A 20,632-nucleotide genomic window follows, 5' to 3' on the forward strand; every position below is an offset into this window, starting at 1 on the left:
CCAAAATTATGTGAACTTGGCCTCATTCTTGTCTGAACAGCTGACCTAACTAAAGGCAAAGGGTGATTCAAACTGGTATGCTTTTTGCGCCATGTAAGGCTTCCTTTGCTGCCTGGTAATTCTCCCTCTTTTCTACCCCACACCAGAATGGATTTGTCCCTATTCCTCATTATTAGTCCTTAAAGCAATTATTGATCAGAATGGACATCTCAGTGCTCTTGGGAGGTCTTTGGGTCATTTCATATCTGCATGCCACTCCCATGGGATCTGGCCTTCGCTGCCCCTTGACAAGAAAGCTCATGGTGCATAGGTGAAATAGATGAATTAAAGGGGTTCACTCCCACTACTGAGGGGGAAAACAAGAAATATTCCTCTGCTTGGGAAGATAAAAGTTGAAAGTCTTCATTTATTCAAAGTAGGTGGAAATATTTCTTTATAGTATCCTATAACAACCATGCAGATCTGTCGGAGACCAGCTCCAACAGGGGGTCTCAGGAGACTAACGGATGGTGAGGAGTCGGCGAAAGAGGGGGTGGAGAAACAACACAGACACCAAAGTGAAGGTGCTGATGCCAATCTTTACTTGTGAAGTTGGTCATATATACTTTTCATTTTGGCAGCCTCACAGTACTTTGTGGTTACAAAACAGGAATCATCATTCAAAGAAACAAAATATTACGTAGCTACAATTAGAATAGAAGAATGTACCTTGGCTTATGCATATACAAGCATTTGTACTTTCAGTTCGTGTTTTGTTTTGAGCAGTTTCTGCTTAGTTAACTTTTAATAATAGTTACAAATGTCCCAAACTATTGGCCTATACCTTGACTATTCTTTCTTGACTTACTGACTGGAACCGGTGCCATGGTTACGGCAAGTGGTTGACTTGTTATTACTTTTAATCAAACAAAAGTAAGAGCACAAACCATTGTGCACAGGAACAAGAACAAGTTGCCCAGTACTAAGCACTAATCTGTCTTCTTAACATTAATTTTTCTTCTCTAGATTTTAATTTAATTTCTCAAAAACTTCCTTGACAGGAATACAGGGAGTTTTTCATCAGACATTAACAATTTACACTCCACAGCTGAATCATTGCATTTAGAGCAAACAGATCTATGCTTTAGAAGTAGTTGCATTAATTGGGAAAGTCATGATTTTTCCTTCATACTTAATGGTCATATGAGAAGTCACAACTATACTTATTAAAGGAATACAAAAACAAACCAGCCCATTCCCAGAAACATCCTTCGCTCCTCCAGAGGATGGACGCCTTGCGCCATCCACCTCAGTAGGGCCTTGCCATTGCCTGAGTCAGGGGAGGGGCGCAGCACAGATCCTTCTCTCTCTCTCTCTCTCTCTCTCTCTCTCTCTCTCTTTCTCTCTCTCAATATAAAAAGATGCCTTTCTCTGATAACAAATCAGAGAAAGAATGAGAGGGAACCCTGAAAGAAGTGGAGATTTCATAGATTGTTTTAATACATTGTATTTTCATCCTGGGTTCTGAAGAAGGTGAGACTGGTCCTATTATGCATTTCTCTCTGCCAAGTTTGAGGTCTGTTTGGCAAGTGCAGGCTAGTTTGTGCCTTCTGCCTTGTGAACCAGTGGGATACATACACTTGTGCTGGACTGGAACCAAGATGACGCCTCTTTCTCTCTGTCTCTCTGTATATACAATCTCAGTCTGTCTCTTAGTCTTTCCTCCTCTGTCTCCATCACTCTGCCTCTTTTTCTACTTCTTCTTCCCTGCACATGTGCACATAAGTAGACATCACATGAATACATGCACACCACTATACTCCTATCCGACTCATTGCATGAAAGATTTGAGTTGGTTACTTTGCAGTAGGCATATATTTTCAAGAGTGGCCTGAGATAGAAACTTGGTTGAAGAACCATAGAAAAATATCAGACCCTCAAGATCCATGTATCTAGTAATTCATCTTCATCTGGCCAAGCAAGGATCCTGTGATTCATACTTACCAAAATTGCCTAAGACTGCTTTCAAAACTAGAAATTTTATTTTTAAGTTGCAACAATCGTGGCTGACAAGCCTATAACAAAAGGCAGATTAACAAGAGAAAGGCATGATATGTATTTTTTTAAGCAAAGTTTTATGTAACCTGAGAACCTTCTTAAATTATGGCCAAACAATCCAGGAGGGTAGGGGAAAAACTGTGTATTTTGATGCTTAGTTTCCATGACAAATGGACAGTGGGATAAAATATTAGACAAAAAAGGTTTGACCTAATTGTGGTAAATTATGGAAAACTTAGCAAAACCCGTTTTTTCAGATTCTTGACATTTCTCTGTAGCATTTCTTTTCTCTAGGTATTGGGAAGGATACCTGTCACATGAGGCTTTTATGACATACTGTCAGGAAGATGGGGTCAGATAATTCCTTTATAACCACCTCTCACACAGAACGTAGCAAAAAGTCAGAGAATGACATTAATGCTTTTGTTGCTGTCTAAATTTTTAAGATGCCATATCTTGGGGTAGTGTTTTCTGAGTTTGGACAACAGTTATGCCAAAAGTTTTTGCTAGGCTTGATGGCACATGCCTATAATCCCAGCAGCTCAGGAGGTTGAGGCAGGAGGATTGCAAGTTTAAGGACAGCCTCAGCAACTTATCGAGGCCCTAAGGAACTTAGCAAGACCCTGTCTCAAAAGAAAGTAAATACATAAAAAGGACTGGGGATGAAGCTCAATGATTAAGTACCCCTGGGTTCAATCCCTGGTACCAAAAAAAAAAAAAAAAAAAAAGAATTATTAACATACAGGGAATCTTGTACCATCATAGAATGATTAACACCCTCTGAGACAGTCAGAACTAGCTGCATGGACCTGAGCCAATTACTCTCGCCAAGTTTTCTTTCTCATCTATATAGCACCATTTTGCAGGGTTCTTGTGAGAGTTAAGCAAAAAAACATTCTTGGAGTCATTCAGCAGAATATCTGAGAATCTGACAATCATGTTCTGTAGATCCTTGCACTCTCTTCGAGAAAATTTCTCAGGATGGAAACAATTTGGGGAGAGAAAATTAATAACACATTAGAAAATAATCAGATATATTTCAGTATTCTTAAAGGAATATTGTATATTTAAACTCTAGAAGCCTAATATCTTTGTATCCATTAGAGTTCAATAATCGTTTCTATTTCATTAGGTAAAGTATTTTCTTCCTTGTTGTTTCTGAAGCATTCTAATCATGCCCATTAAATGAAGGAGGAAAAAGAAAAATGAAACCTTTAAAAATAAAAGTCTGTGGAATCGCTTCTCAGCTCAAAACACACTGGCTCATTTTTCAACCAAGGTAAAAAAATTTTGTTCTTGATAATGTTGGCAAGTTCCTATTCAGTAGGATTCCCCTGCCCCAACAACAACAAAAGAATCCCTTTCCCTCAACTTTTCTGTCTCTCCATTTCTGTCTTCCAACATGCCATTTGGATCTTTGTATATACCTTCTATTGCCTAGAACAGTGATCTTCCACATATCAGCCAAGTGCGTTTCCTCACCTTCTTCTGCGGGGGATTTCTTCAGAAGGCATTCCAGTCTACAATTTATATTTTATATTTTTAATCTGTGGCAGCTACTGTCTAACCTTGTGCCCTGATTCTGAGGCCCCCTGAAAGTTCCACATTGACTCTGTTCATTACCATAGCACAAATGAGCATCCATTTAGAAGGGTTTGATAAATAAGCAGGCTTCAAGAACATAAATACATGCAGAATTATTCCATTTTGAAGACCCAGAAAGGGGCTTGGGTTGAAGTTCAGTGGTAGAGCAGTTGCCTAGCACATGAGAGGCACTGGGTTTAATCGTCAGAACCATATAAAAATTAAAATAAATGAAATTATTGTGTCCATCTACAACTAATTAAAAAAAATCCAGAAATCCCAGAAAAGTCTTTTGATATGGATGGATGCCTATGCTAAATAGAACTAGCAAAAATCTTAACCTAGAATTAGAGTTTAAAACTGGACTTTACTTGAGCTTCAAAATGGACATTAAGTCTCCTAGAAGAAAAAAATAAATAAGTATAAAAACTGATTAAATGGTATGGTGAATCTTAAAATGCAAATTATAGACTTTTACATTGCTGTTATAAGAAAGAGTATTTGTGGAGTTTATCTGTATATCTCAATTGTTAACTAGATCATATTTTACTTTTCTGCTGTAAGTTTGTAGGTACATAATTGTGGTAAATGTTCATGTGTGTGTGTGTGTGTGTGTGTGTGTGTGTGTGTGTCTTTGTCTATATCTCTATTTGTCCAAATGAAATAAAAATTCAGGGACAGGTCTCTCTCTCTCTCTCTCTCTCTCTCTCTCTCTCTCTCTCTCTCTCTCTCTCTCTCTCTCTCTCTCCTTCCTGACTCTCCTCCATCTCTTCTGCTACCATGTCCTCCTTTAGCACATATGCTCTTAGTTGAAAGTGCTGATATAGTAATAGTCTCATTCTTATCAAATGTAAGTTCTGGTTATGTTTAGTTTATTCATAATTTCTTTTGAAGTAATAACAGTACTTGGCATAATAAGTGCTTAAGAATACTGGCTTAATGAACAGGTGAATTAATCCAGTGTCAGCTAGATATGAAGGACTTTGCTAAACTCTAAAAGATGTTTATTATTAGAAATCTTTTTGCCCCCACAAAGCTTGCAATGTTCTTGGGAAAATAAAACACACTTTCCTAGCATAATGTAATGCCATAGTTTATAAGAAACAAAATGCTTCAATAATCAGTATTGCTGGAGATCAGAGATTAGCCTGATCCTGTGGCTGCAATATAGGGAAAGATATTTTCCCGAATTTGGGTGCAAAGAAAAGGAAAATGTGGTGGAACAGCAGGAGCCTTGCATGGCTCAGAATCGTCATCGTGGTGGGTTCATGTAAATAATTAGTGATGAGATTCAAATATAGATTCATCCTGTGGAAAATTCTCAGTGTGAGCTGAGCTGTGGAGCTATTAACTCAGTGGCTACAAAGAAGCTGTGGTCCATTCTGAGCAAAGAAAGGACGTGATGGAATCATCCTTTTAATAAGGTTAATATGTGGTGACTGAGTGCAGCATGGATTATCTGTTGGCAAATAAAGGACATGTTTGTGTGAACCTGTGTACTGATATGATAGGCGAGTGCCTGTCTGATTAATTATAAACTCCCATGGGACAGATAAGCAGGTGAATGAAGGGCATAAATTTATCGAGGCTCAAAACTCAAACCTTACATGTGAGAGGATTATTGGGGCAGGAATCTGTAGCATACACTGCTCTAAGTTTACAAACAGAAATAAACTTCTCCACCAATCCTGTAGTTTGTGTTTCTAGGTAAGGCTAATAAATATAAAAGAGTAACTAAATCTGGATTTGGTTAGTTATGTTGCTGTTTTATTATTTTTGTTTTACATTTTGGGCATAAGGGGGGTATGCTTTTAATTCCTTCAATGTCTCAGTAATGTTTAGGGACCCGATGGAAATATGGTTTAATTCACTAGAATATAATGCAGGCAGCAGAGCCCAACAGTCCTGGATTTTAATTACAGTGCTGTTTTCATTAGTGATATTGGGGCAGTCACAACTTGAGCCTATTTTGCTACAATTAATATGTCATAGGCTCATTAAAAAATGTAATCAGATTCACACAAATATATGTAAATGCATATGTATATATACAAATACCCCTTTTAATATCATAGTTAATAAATTATTTTATGTGGAGCACTGTGTTTAACAGTCATATTTATTATCTACATTGAGATTCAGTAAAATCTTAAATTTGGTCCTCCTTCCCCAAAGAGAATTGTGCCCTACAGTGAAAACCAAATGTGCTGTATTTTGTGTGCCATTATTCCATTGTACATGTTTGTATGTGAATGTGTATATGTAAACACATGTGTGGAGGAGGAATAAAAGGTGAATAAAGGTACAGATTACAGTGACAACCCACTAGGCCACTTTGAAAGAATGGAGGCTTCGACAGCCTTCCACGATGCAATGGGTTTTGCTGTTGATTTTCCAATGATCTCCTTGCCTAGCCCAGAATGGTACTGGCTGATTTCCTTTTTCTGTCCACCTGGTTTGGGACAGGAAACATAATGTTGTAGAATATGTATATCTGTTTCCTAAGGGTGTGTTTTTTTTTTAATGTCTTAGGTTTTCATTGTATTTTGTTCATCCCCCTCCTCATAGTTTCTGTGCTAAATCTTTCCTAAGAGTTCACTAATAAAGCCTTAGTTTGTTTGCCTATTCAATCCTTATCCACAAAAAGCAAACAACTCCTACTAGTCACACTTTAGTGTGCAATGCATTCCAAACTTCCTGAGTTGAAAGACAAACTGCTTTCTGAGAAGCTTTGGGATTCCTCAAATTTTAGGATACCCCATGGTTCAGATAAAGTGTCTTTGGCAACCAGAACATAAACTCACTTTTACTTCAGACACTGTATAGATTTTTATTAAAGTACATTGGAATTTTATTAGTGGTGATTTTTGATAAACCGCCCATCCTTATAAATGCTTCAGGTTTTCATATTTTAGTCCTATTCTTTGCCTTTCAGAATAGTTCTAAACACACAAACACACACACACACATTTGGATTGGCTAATCAAAGGCTTTTTTGTCCTCTGGAAGTCAAGGAATTCTTACAACTATTTCATTATCCCTAGAATATGACATGGCCACATAAGCTATTAAGTGCCTATACAATGTTACCATAACCTGTGAATATAAACTGATTCACAGATTTATACAGCTCAATGAAATTTGGGTAAAAATTATTAATAACTTTGGGGAATATGCAAACTCTAAATGGCCAGTAGGTTTCATCCTGAATGCCAACTCTGATTGATAAGATGTAATTATCTAAGTTTCTTTGAGGAAGATTCTTGGCTCTATCTACTTTATCAGGAATGAATGCCACAATTAAGTAGTGATGTCTTTGATGTGACAGGATTGGGAAGTTTAGCAATCATGTGCGAGATTTTACATAGCTTATTAAATAAACAAATATGAAAGCAAAAGAGCTGAGGTACAGAGAATTTATATAGTTTGCAAGTTTAGAGTGTGTCATTAATGTGCATTTGGAGTTTGAACTGAAGAAACTCAAAGATCTATTTCAAAAGTTGAATATTATTGATAATATGGGGAGAAACAGGAATGTAATTTTTGGTGAAGTCATTTAAACGTGGGCCTCTTAAAGTTGTAAGGTTCTGCTCATGAGAGGTGGTCAACCTCCGGCTTTGAAGTTACATTAACCTAAGTTCAGATTCTAGACCCCACCAATTTAGGCAAATTTCTTCAGCTCCTGTTTCCTCATTTACAAAATTAGGTTGATGTGAGGTATATGAGATGCTTCATATAATGCTAAATGCCCAACCAATTCATTCGATTGTAGTAGCTATTGTTTCCCCTACTAGACTACTAAGGTAAATGAACTTACTTAGACTCTGTTAGTCAGCTTTTGTCTTTGTTACCAAAATAGCTAACAAGAACACTGTAGAGGAGGAAATATTTTTTTGGTTCACGGATTTAGAAGTCTCATTCCATAGTCAGTTGACTGCATTGCAGAAACATCATGGCGGAAGGGCATGGATAAGAAAATCTGCTCAGTTTATGGTAGCAAGGAAGCAGAGAGAGACTATGGAGCCAGGAAAAATATAAATTTTTTCAGGGCATGCCCCAAATGTCCTCTTCCAACAATGAGGTCCTGCCTTCCAGTAGTCCATTCAGCTAGCAATGGATGAATCCTTTGGATGTAGATACGATGTTCTCTTTGTCTCACCACACTATTAGAGATCTATACATTTTTTTGAGGTCAGAACACTTATGATGCTGTCATTACCTAAAAGCCTTACCTTTGAATCTTGGTGCATTGTAGACGACACATTGAATACATGAATTTATGAGGGGATATTTCAGATTCAAGTCATAACATCACTGAAACGAAAGATCTCTTGGATCAGCAAACACTGTGAGCTTGCTCTCTGGTGTAAGGCTTCTCCATATGGAAATTGAAGGTGGAGGATGGGAGGTATCTTTTGAAAATGCTTTGGGGGAAAATAAGAAAAAAAAATGCAATGTGTTTTTTTCTATTAGTACCATCCTTTTTTTCCCCTTTGTTCTAATTTACCCAGATTCTCTGATTAAAACTAGAGGTATAACGCTCCCTATTTGCTTATTCAAGGAATCCTTCTAGATTGTATTCTCAGGTAAAAACTTTTTATATTTTAATGACTTCATTAGAATTCTTCCCTCCTTGCCCCTTTCTTCAGGAATTGTCATTTATATTAAAATTCATGTTCAAAGCATATCTAAGCAAGAAGGTGGCTTTTTGGGTTCATGTTCTAATTGATGACACAAACTACTAATTAAATGCATCTGTGTCTAATCAAAACATATCTAGAATTCAGCCCTGCAGCTGTGCACCAGGGGAGCTGCTTGGCAGATTTGATTGGTGATGGCATAAGTGCATAATTTGTCCCTCGGACAGTGGTTCCAAAATATGGCAAAATCTCAGACCAGGAGCTATGAAAAAATCAGTGCAGTGCTGTCTTTGTCCCACCCCTAATTTTGGCACCCTAAGATTTGTTTTTAAACCTCCCAATGAAATTATTGATCATCAACCAGAATTGAAAATTATGTATAGTACTAGGTCCTTTGTATTTTGATGAAATCAAAATAGTGCCTTATTTGATCCAGAGTTCTTAATTTCATTTGGCTTTTCTTTACAATCCCAATTTAATCTTTTTGGTTTTCTTATTGCCCCTTGCTTGATATCCCAGTGGTAATCTTTAAGTTGTCGAAAACTGCAGCTGTGTTTTACACAGCTTTTTTTTTTTAACACAGAAGAGGCAGGCGAGTCTGGCTTTATTTCAATGTTGGTATATGCAAAGGTCCTGTTTATAATAGTCTACTCTTTGGAAATGTCACTTATTGTAGTTCTTGCATGATCCTGAGAAGTTTATAGTGGTTAACTGTGGGTAGCTCCCACATAGAACAATGATGATTCCTGACAAATGATAATGATAATGCTAACAACGTGGCTCATTTTAAATTTTAAAATATTAACTTGAATTGCTTGGTTTTTTATCATCACGGTTGTATTTGTTCATAAAAATATTCTCACCATTTTCATACTTCAAGTACGAAAGATTCATCCGCCCTCAAGTTGACATATGTATTCAAATTATCACAGAGAGGTCTTGGGTAAATAAAATAAAATTTAAGTCCTATGTTCTTCATCTCTTGTTTCTCTCAGCATTCTTTCTCAGGTTATGGTTTGATCTTTTTTGCTTCTAGTTTTTAATTTAAACCTCCTCATGTCAAGTAGCTGCTTACTGTGTGATGGGTAGAGTTCATTGCTAATTATGTTTGCACATTCCTTCACTACATCTTACAGACTGGTATGAAAGAGGTCAGTGAAACTGAGGCCCACTGTGATAAACAGTGTGTCAAATTGAATAGGACTTTGAACCTAGATCTCTCTAACCTAAAAATTATGCTTAATTGTTGTAGTTTATATATATTTATTCTCCCAGGCAATCTGTGTAGAGGCAAAAAACACAACACAATACTTTAGCCTAAGTAGGTAAAGAAACGAGATTTTAGAATCAGATGAATTGTAAAAAAGTGACCAAACAAATAGCTTTAAAAAAAATAAACAAAAACAGACTCTATTAAAAGGAAAAGTGAAAGAAGAGAAACAAAGGTATCATGTCTTTTTATTTTGTGAGGCCACAGCAGAAATGAAAAGAGATAACCAGAGGGGGTCAAGGTGTACTTTCAGGTGGAGGATCTAAACCTTTAGATCCCAAACACATGAATACTTCTCATGTGTATGTAGTTCTGGGAAGGTGAACCCAGGGCCTTGTGCATGCTAGACAAGCACTGTACCACTGAGCTTCAACCCAGCTCTCAAGCACAAGAATAGATGCCTGACCCAGATCCAAAAGAGGAGCAGGAGCCAGATTGGTTTTGTTGATGAATAGTCTTATGTGCCCATTGTGCAATAAATATTCCCTGCTGCATGAATATTTAAGAAATTGAAAGAAAGCTTCTGTGACTGCCTTACTTAATTTAATGCCAAAACTTAATCTTTACAGAAGCTATCAATGGTTAAAATATCAAAGATGTGCACAGGTGTGAGCAAAAAGAAAGCTTTCTTGACAACAACTTTGCATCCATTTCATTTCATGTTATTAAGGTCCACTTTGAATTTTCGTTCCAGGAATCAGGACCAAAATTTATATTTGGCACTGGAAATAGACATATTTTCTCCTATAAAGAGTTTGTAGCTCTCTGGTTTATAGAGCATGAGAAAGAAATCTTACTGCCTTTGCACCAATTTTAAAGAGCAAATCCTTCTCTGATTTAAATGTTTTTTTGTTCAAATCTTTTGATATCATAAAGATGGTAACAATGAAAGTCTACATGAAAAGAGATAAGCAAGGTAGAAAAATGATGCAAACTCAATTCAGTAAGATATCTGTAAACCCAGAACTAAAAACCAGTTTGTATTTCTTTTTATATTCTTGATAATAGGAGTTCTGTGAACAAATATCCATCCTGAATTTTACTAAAAATTCCATTACTTGATGCCAAATATATTATGTTTGCCTGGGTCCTTTCTAGTCAAATATATAAAGAAAGTTATTGAAATGTGGAAAGAGCTGTAGAATAAATCTTTTGCAAGCACAATTTAGGGCTGTGGGGCCAAAAGGAATCAGAATTTCAATTTTCTCTTTATAACCAAGGGTTTTGCATTTAGAAAATAATTCAAGGTTCAGTTTAAGAAATGATGCCACTTGATTTCTGCCAGTCATTCATCTTCTGTATTCAGACCCTGATAAATTTGGCTTCTAAGTGCTTTGGTCTATATGTTTTTCTATATCTTTGTTCAGTATTCTGTTTGAAAAGAGTCATCTAATTACTTAGTTAACAGTGGGCTGTGCACAGTAGATCCTTGAAACTAAGTGCTCCAAGGTAAGATAACCTAAATATATCTTTTTTCTTTGCCTCTTCCACTTCCTTCGTGACTTACTTGAAAATGATCTCTCCCCCAAGTCACCTGTCTCCCTCTCTTCCCCAGCATCTTCTCCACACCCCCTCCCCTAAGGGCTAATTTCTAGAGTTTTAGAGAGTTACATCTGTTCTTTCCAGGGTAATGAGTATAAAAGCCCCTCATCCATGAAAGTCATTTGGAATCCTCTACTCAACCTAGTGCTGGAGGAATGGATTTTACACTTCAGGAGGTGACAGCATGCTGAAGGGAGGGCAAAGGATCAAAACATCCAACTTACCCAATCCCCTTTACTTCTCTTTGCCTCCCTTTCCTCACGCGCATACCACAGAAGGCTGGGCTGGTTCATCTCCAGGATCCTTCTCAGTGGTACTGATATCCTGTGGCGCTGGGAACTGGTTGCTCCTTTTCAAGAGAAAATTTGAGACAGCTTTGTGGGCAGAGGATAGGAGGTGAGCTGGCATGGCTGTTGCTCCTGTTTGATAATCGAGAAGTCGGAACTGGCCTTAGGAGGGCTGTCAATCCAACCACACAGAGAAGATCCAATGAAAACGTGGGATCTACAGTTCGTATCTAATATTGAATCAGCACTCAGAACAAAATGAAATTAAAACGAAAAAAAATCCTCCTGAAAGGCATTTCACCTTGAAGGATTCTCATCGTCAGCCGAATGTGCCTCTGCTACTTAGGAGTGCGGCTAAGAGTTCAGATGTAATTTTACATTTGGCACAAAGCCAATTGTCAAAGCCAAGAGAGAAGTCAGGGTTCAGGCTTCCTTAGGCTTCCCCCTACCACCCCCACTGCTGAGTGGCTCAATTTTATGATTTTTCCCAGACAGGGAGAGATGATCCGATTTGAGCCCCAGGCAGTCACAGCGGCTCCTTTGTTGGTTCCCCTGCCTGGCAGAGAGAGGTCTGCTATGGCCTGACTGAAATGTGTCAGTGGCAGCAGTTGCTGCCATCCCTCTGGCACAGCCCTGCCACTCTCAAGCCACTGGGGGCATCGTGTACAAAATGCTTCCTGACAGCGGGGCCCCAGCCACATGGAGAGATCAAGTGGCAAGGTGCAGAGGTGAGAGGATTTGCTTTAAGGGGGAAACTAAATCCGTCCATCATCATCTTTCCTTTATGAACCGGTGACTGCAGAAATGTCAGAGAGAGCCAGGCTTTGAGGCAACCTACCTTCCCCTAGCAGTGATGCAGACTTGAAGCAATCTAGTATAAACTTACCCAGCTCCCAACAGCCCAGTGTTGTCAAACTGTGGGCAGAGCAATGATTGTGTAGCCTGTGCCTTTGGAAGAGGAAAACATAAAGGTGATGGTGACTCATAGATTTGGTCATCATAGCATCTGTGTGACCATGCAAAAGGGGGCCTTCCAGTTTCTAAAGCCTCCAGCTGCAGAGACTGTAAGAAAAAGCTTTGTGCTTTGTTTTTCATAGCCCCAACAATATTCAATTCAGAGAGATTTGGTCTGGGAAGGAGATGGGAGGAGGGATGGAGAACATCTTAGTCATGTCCTGTTTACACTCTTCCAGTGTATCTGTCTCACTCTTCTCCCTGACATCTTTGCTGGATAAAAGAGAGGGAAAGGAGCTTATATTTGGAAGACAGGAGAGTTAGGAGAAATTACCAAGCACTCAGAGAAATAACATCAACAAAAATGAAAATTGTGAAATCGTGTCTTTCCAATGATATCTTAGACTGTTTTGTGTCCTTGATTGTTATTTTATTCAATTACGTATTTATTAGAACACCCATTAATTCGCTCAATAAATTACTGCTGGGCATCTCCTATGGTCAAGATGCTGAGGTTAGTCCTGAGTCTATAACAGTGACCAGGAAACAACCAGGTCATAGCCTTCCTAGCCATTTTTATAATTTTTTTTTATAAATTCACAAACTACAAAATGAAGATTGTAGGAAGTGCCAAAGGAAAAATAAATAGGCTGAGAGGGTGTCTGGGGCAGTAGAATAAGTGAAGGATGGAGAAGACTTCTGTGAGGTTCATTGAGGATTGAAATATGACAGTGAGCTACCACAGGAAGGAGAAAGGAAGAACATTCTAGGCTTCCAGTGTGGCCATATTCTCAGTTGCTCAGGGACCTTGTGCATCTGCTGTTGCTTCTTCCATCTTCATTCTCAGGTATCATTACTTTCTAATAATGTTACCTTGGGCAAGTTTCATCTCTTTCATGTTCTTTCCTTGTCTGAAACAATGAGGATAATGAAAAAGGTATGATCTATAGTTTGAGGGGGATTTCAACATAAAGTGGAAACCACCATGGTACCTGGTACCTCGTCGTAGCAACAAATCTTAGCTCCCTTTTCACACTTCCCAGACTTTTCACCTAAGTTCTGTCATAACACTTCCTTTCAAATTCCTAAGTAGAACAGAAGTGACAGCCCTTCCTAGAGGTAGTGATATTTTAATGGTGCCATGTTGGTCCTCTCTGTCTGGGCAAGGTGGTGGTTGGGGGTGGCACGACATGGAAGAATGTCTCAGGCTCTTGAAATCAAATGATGTTGACAGCTGTCTACAGTTTTTGTTAAGCTGTGCAGGCTGGAAATCATGATTTTCAGCTCTGTCTTTGAGGACGTAAGATCAAAGTGGCTGGTTCTTGCTTGAAAAAAATGGTTATGTGGGAGGCAAGCCTGTTCCTTTGTGCAGCTTCCCAGGCTCTTTCTTCATCTCTACACGTCACTCAACCCCTCCTGGAACCCACACTAGGTCCCCTTGCTGTCCTCAGCTGGATATCAACCAAGGTGTTAGCCAGTAACAGATTCTTCCTGATGGTTTCCCCTGTACGGTTTTACACCTGTCATGAAACTTGTTTAAAACTCATTTTGCACACCATATTTAAATTTTATTGTGTGAAAAATTTTTCTCCTGGGATGAATTGGAATCTATAAGAGGAAGTGCTACAGACAAGAAGCCTCTGAGCACAAACTGTCCTAACAGGAGGACAGTGGAGATAATTGACTCTTTCTTGACATAAAGGTAGAAAATCTCTTTGTTCTGATTTGAGATCTTGCCCATGAGATTGATTTCCTTTCCTTTACACATGCATAGGAATGCTTATCTCATTCTTAACCTTTCTTTTCCTTTGGAGATAGGGAAAAAAGAAATGGGTGTGAGTTTGTAAATGGAACTCTGACATGTTCTGAGACCAACTTTCCTTAAAATCGACATTGTCTTTCATGCACTCCTCCTCTGTAAATACTGTTGGAAGTCATATGACCTTCCCAAGACTAGCACACATTTCTGTAGAATTTACATTCCTGTGAGGCTCCTGGCTCTTTGTTTCCAATGTGTTGATATTTTCTTATTCTCTATTATTTTGTGATTATTTCTTGTTTCTTCATAGTATCCATCTGCATATTGACTGAAACACTCTCTTGATTCTACTTTTCTCCTTTGGATCCCATTCAGAAGACAGACCCAGTATAGAGGATTTTTTACTCACTGTATAAGGAGATACATTTGAAATATCAATGTTAGCATTACTCTTCCTGAGGAACACCTCTGTCACTCCCATGAACTTGGACTCCAGCTTTCCTCTTGATTCTATGAGCCAACTTGAATCCCCTGAGCTCACATGGCAGTGATTCCTACTGTGTCCCCATAATTCCTACTGTGTCTCCCAATGTAAGACACTTTGGAGTGAATAGCTGTTAGAAACCAGAGATTTTCCAGGGAAATGAGTGCATTATCACACAAATAGCACCAATATAGCCAGCAGGTAGACTAACATTGAACTTTTGTGGCTCTCTTTACCTGTTTCTGATGTACTCTAGCTGTGATGCAGTTTCTGTCTTATTCTTGACTTGAAGCACTGTCTGCTTATACTATTGTCCTTTTCAGAACTCTCTGACACTCATATTTTTACCCCTTCATGAATTTGGCTTGAACTGATGATATAAAAAACTAGGCTACTGGAAGGATGCTACATTACTCTCAAAGCATTATCACATGAACTGATATCTAACTCCAGAACAGGTGCAAGAGAGATGAGGATGAGGTTTCGGGAGGGATACAGAGTCAAGTTGGTCTTTGCTGAGGTCCACATTTTCAAAATGCAAATGCTTGAAACAGCATTGTCTTTTTTTTCCTCTCATTATCTCAACCTTCTGATGAACAACATCAAGAACAAAAAGATCTGCACCGAGTTTCCGATTGGTTTTATAATGAGATCATTATCCTAGCTTGATCATGTCTTGGAAGACACTTTCCAGGCCATAAACTGCAGTGGAACAGAAGGTCCTGAAAGAATTCACATGAATAGTGGTAGGACCATAAACAGTTGACTTGACCCTACTGTTCCCTTTGGTGGCAGTTTGTGTGAGGTGACTGTTTTCAAAAAAATAAAAAAACACATTGAAATCTGCAAGCTCAGCTCTTTGGTACATTTCTGGGGATGTAAGAAAAATGAAAAGAATTTTGGATATTTTTTTTCCCAAACAGGAACTTCATGGTAATCTCATTATTGATAATTGCAAAGGAAAAAGCACTCAAATGCAAAAATTAATGTCCAATTTGCCTTTTAATGGACTGAAGCAAATCTAATGGCTAGTGCAATCCAATGAAATAAGGAGGTTTAAAATTAAAAAAAAAATCTAAAAAAACTTGATTAAATTGGTTCTGTCCTCATTCAAACCTGTATCCTTGATATGCCTTGGTTGTTAACAAATTTGCAAAACCATATTAAAATTACAGACTGTTTAATATTTTCCCCTAATTATAAAGCTGACATTCTTAGTATCATGTGGCAGTTAAGAGGTCAGGTACTGAACCCAGCCACCTGAAAGCCCAGACATGTCGTGCCATTTACAAGCTTAGCAAACCTCCTGACCTCTCTGTTTCACATTGGTAAAGTGACAGTAATAACAATACCTACCTTCTACCAAAAATTAAATTGGTTAATATCTGGAAAGTTCTTAGAGTAATGCATCACATGTGTTCAGTAAATGTCAAAAATTTAAATTATAGAATAGTAAAACTACAAAGAGATCATGACAAAAAGAACAAACCAAACTCAAGAACAAACAAATCACCTACAACCCAGAATCAAGTACACTTAAATCTGGGATGCTTTCTTTTTAAGTAATGTATTTGTGTGTGTTTACAAATACACATATAAATATTCATGTATATATTCTATGTCAGACTGTATTAGCATCATGCATTATCATAGCTATATCACACTGTAAAAATGGCTGTGAATTTTTCAAAAATATTTTTTATATCTATGGACCTTTATTTTATTCATTTATTTGTATGTGGTGCTAAGAATCGAACTCAGTGCCTCACACATGCTAGGCAAGCGCTCTGCCACTGAGCCACAGCCTCAGCCCAGAATTTTTTTTAACTATACATTTTATTCAGTAAACGTTTTGCTTTCAGATAGAATTATTTTTATTTTTTTGGGGGGACTGAATAAATTAAATTATTTAATTTATTTATGTAGAGAAATTATTATGTGGCTTTTTGTTTGTGCAATATTTAAGTAAGGCACCATGCCTTGAGTTGAGAGGATTAAAAGAAGCACAAATTTAAGGGTTACATTTTGTTAGTGTCTCCTAAAGAACCGATACTCTTTTGCTCCCTCTGGTTTATCTGTTTCCTCTGGCACTAAGGGCAAGGGTGGTATGTGAAATATATATATTTTGGGGTTTTCATCAGGATGGACTGTTCAGTGGGGGAGAGAGAGGGAGAGTTTTAGAAGATGGTCAGAATAATATCCATCTCATATTACTGTTATGAGAATTAAATTAAATAAAACCAGCATATAATGTGCTTAGCATATTGTTAATAAAATGTAATTAGCGTTATTAATATTAATAAATTTTCCTTGTTCCCTTAAAGACTATACTTTAAGTGCCTCCAAATTAATAGGGAGAAATAAATTTAAATATTTGGATTTACCTCAGTCTGATTCAGACCTTTTAATGGAAGAGGGGATTACAGAATGAAATTTCCTGATAATTACATTTCCTTGCATTAGTGAACATTTCAATCACTTTTATTTCTTCTCTACCACTTGAGGATATGAGAGGAGAAGAGGTTGGCCACAGGAGGCCATTTCAAGTTTCTGAGTCCAGGTTAGGCTTGCTTGAGTGACCAGCTCTGGGTACTTCTGGCCCAGATGGGCAAAGCTTCATTCCCACCCCTCTTGATTTCCCCATTGTTCATTTAAGTGCCACCCCAGCTTTCTCGTCGGATTCCCTGTTGAGCTTCCTCCTCATGGTTGGGTAAGAATGGACCAGAAATGGATTTGCTCACTTTTCAATTACCCACATTATTATTTGCTTGGTTGATATCAAATGAAGCTGAACCAGCCTAGCTGTCTTGTGCAGCAAGATCACAAAGTCCTGTTTTACCTAGCTCTGCATGACATCCAAGATTGCCATCTATATAAAAAGTCCTTCAGAAAGCACGTTGCCTATGTGAGACACAAGTAAAAAACTTGCCTTATTCTCCCATGTTTCTAGCTCGTCTGAATAATAGAGGCAGATCCAAGGAAAGTTGTATCAAGGAATTATTTGCAATATGCCTTATCTTCAAATAAAGTGTAGTCAGGGTCAGATTTTATCCTCAAATTCCTTGGAGACAGAGGAGGAAAAATTCACAACAACTTTCCCCCTTACTCTTTTTGTCTCCTCCCACCGCTTCTTTCTCTCACCACATGTTGTATATAGTATCATGTCTATAACTCTCACATAGAAGGAAGAAAAAAAGGAAAGGAGGGATGAGGGAGGGATAGAGTGGGGGAGGAAAAAGGTTGAGGAAGAAATAAGGACCTGATTTTGATTTTGTCATGGGGAGAAAAAGTAATGGTGTAATCATAATAAACAATTTTAATTTGTTGCAAAGATGATATTTTTTTAGGTTGACCATTAAAATAGAAAAAAAATTAATATTAGTGTGTATTGTTTTCCATGTGATAGAGTCAGTACTACTGTTTCAGGATTGTAGAGATTAAAAACTATTTGGTCAAATATGGCTTCCTGGTCTGGTACATATAAATCTGCCTTGTGACCATGTTAATAGAAGCACACTAATGGCTCTGAGGAACAAATAAGAGGAAGAAATGGACTTAACTTCCTTTGTCTACAGAGGCAAAGCTTATTTGCCATGGACTCTTCCTTCCCAGTCTCTTCTGTCTCCTTCCCTTCTTCCCTACCCCTCCCGATGCCCCTCCCTTTGTTCCTTCCTTTCTCATAGCAAACTTATTTCTCAGTTGTATGAATTAGAAAATTTGGGCACTTTGCTGTAGGCCTCCTTGCTAGTCCCACAGTCAGCCAACCTCTGGCCCCAGAAGACCGTTGCTTTGCTCCTAAACTGGAATTGCTGGTGTACATATGCATTTCCTTCCTGAAGATTGCCTACTAGGCCCATCAAGGAGGACAGGGACATGATTCAGACACGAACATGTCATCAAGGAGCAGGGAATTTAAGGGGACAAGATAAGACATGTACACAATTCTGAAAATTCCCAAGTAGAAATTGATAAATCTCATTTGAGAATTGCAGATAAAAGGCAATGCATATTCAGAACGAGGAAATGTTTCTTCTTGCCTGTTTGCTCTCAGTGACTAGCAAGAAATGACTGAGAGAAATGATATAATTATATCATTCAGGTGTGGACACGGCTGGAATTATTAAAAGACATGTCGTGTTCAGAATAAACAGGGCATTGTGTGAAGCCACCCACAGGCTACCTGGAGGTTCCTTTAATGGTCCCCCCATTGAATAGCAGGAATCTCTACCCCCCCACCCCTTTTCTACTCCCCTAGTCCCTCTGTTTATCCTCAGCCTCTTTCCAGCCTCGGCTATTCTGATGGATCATTGTTTTGTTGTTTTTTTTTCTCCTTTTCTTTTTCATTCTATTCTCTTACACACTATGTCATCAGCACACCAAACACATCATATTCTCCCCAATAATACTATGAGCTAACTAATTATATGGCATATGTTTTTTTTTTAAAGGGATGGTTTGAGAGAGAACGAGTGATTTTTTCCAAGTCTACCCAGAGGTTAATGTCAGAAAGAGATCTCAAACCCAAGTCTATGTTCACCTCATGTAAGTTCCTGCTAGGGTACAAAACTAGACATCATATATCTAATAGGGTCATTGATGGATTTTCTGTGCCACTTGTGGACACATTCAGAGACAAAACGCTGCCTATCTTTATTCCAACTCAGTTCTTTGGTTATTGAAGTTACAGAATGAAAATGTGCAGGGACTTTATGAAAAGTGCAAATAAAAAATGATAGGATGTAAATTCTACTACAAAATACACACCCATATGTACTTTAGTTCTGCCGCAAACTCGCATATACACGCACTCACTCTCACAGGCAGGCAAACACCAGCTTGCGGTCAGAAAATTCAACAAAGGAACCATCACTGGTGATGGCACACCTGTTGGTCAGCAGAGGTGCAGACACAAAAGAGAGAGCTGCTCTAGGTAAGAATAAAGAGGAAACCAACGGGGAGATGAGATAAAATTGGGGGCTGGCTGTAGTCCAACAGGAAATCATCCCCAGAAACATGCTGTTACGTAGTCCACCAGTTCTATTGAATTGGTTCCTGACATGCAGAACAGACTGCTGGTTGTTATGCCAGAATCCCTCCCACTCAACAAATGCCCCCTTTTTACTACAGACCAGTGGATCTCCAGGGGGAGAGGATGCATATATAGAGTTTTTCATAATATGCATGTCTGCATCTAAATGGGAATGGAAATTGCTGAGGTCACCATCAGCTATCTTATTTTCAACTTGAAAGAAAAATCTGTCTTTTAATTTTCTCATATGTGCAAATGTGAATAGGTTTGTGCTTTAATGCATGATGTTTAAGCAGTTAAAATTTCTTAACAGATTTGGTAATTATGTTATTTGGACCATAAATAAAAAGTCAGATTTTCACTATTAGATTTTAAAAATTATATGCACTTTTCTTTTAGTCTAATCACCCCTTTAATAGTTGTGTTCCCCAGTATTAGGCAACTGATAATGGACAATGATAACTATTCAGTTACTGTTCATTTCCAGGGTATCATTCTTAAGAAAACTGTGTCAAGTAACTAGAGTAGGACCCCCTCTGTCTTTCTCCATCCATGTGTCTACCTATCTATCCATCTACCTATTACTATGTTTGTACATGCACACACACACATACACACACAGATTCTCAAACATGTTACTAACCAAATATGACTAAAAAGATCAAAGTTGCCTTTGCTCTTCAGCCCTATAACTAATTCTAACATCTTCATCTTTAAATTATAAATTCTCAAGCTTCTGCTGGCCTGGGCATGCTTTTTCTGGAGGCCTGTATTTGCTGCTGGTATGCCACCTTCCCTCAGTGATCATTTAACTGACATTTGCAGGTTTTCTGCTGGTTGCACAGGTCTTGATCTTTGAGCCTGTAACCCTGGCCTTGAGGAGCACTCAGTCCTTGGAGAGGAAAACAAATAAGAAGTTTAGAGTGCTCTGTGATACATTGCAAGCAAAGCAGGCTAAAAAAACCTCTGATAATTTGAATTTTTCCCAGGACTGCTACTATGCTATACTGAGTATTTTATAAGGATTTTGCTGTTTAGAGGTCACT

At 38.1% G+C, this 20,632-nt stretch overlaps 1 protein-coding gene across 13 annotated transcripts in view; it reads left to right on the forward strand.

The window, feature by feature from the left end:
- Lrrc4c (leucine rich repeat containing 4C) overlaps positions 1-20,632 on the forward strand; it is a 1,114,683-nt gene that overhangs the window by 1,038,453 nt on the left and 55,598 nt on the right. Inside the window, exon 1 of one of the 13 annotated variants that reach the window (XM_078046217.1) lies at positions 3,195-3,316. The exons of the other annotated variants lie outside the window; for them this stretch is intronic. The gene's annotated coding sequence lies outside the window, so the exon portion shown is untranslated. Of the gene's footprint in view, positions 1-3,194; positions 3,317-20,632 lie in introns of those variants that run through there. 13 annotated transcript variants of the gene reach the window in all.

This window comes from Ictidomys tridecemlineatus, chromosome 4 (genome assembly GCF_052094955.1).
Source record: "Ictidomys tridecemlineatus isolate mIctTri1 chromosome 4, mIctTri1.hap1, whole genome shotgun sequence".
In the NCBI taxonomy this organism is placed as follows: domain Eukaryota; kingdom Metazoa; phylum Chordata; class Mammalia; order Rodentia; family Sciuridae; genus Ictidomys; species Ictidomys tridecemlineatus.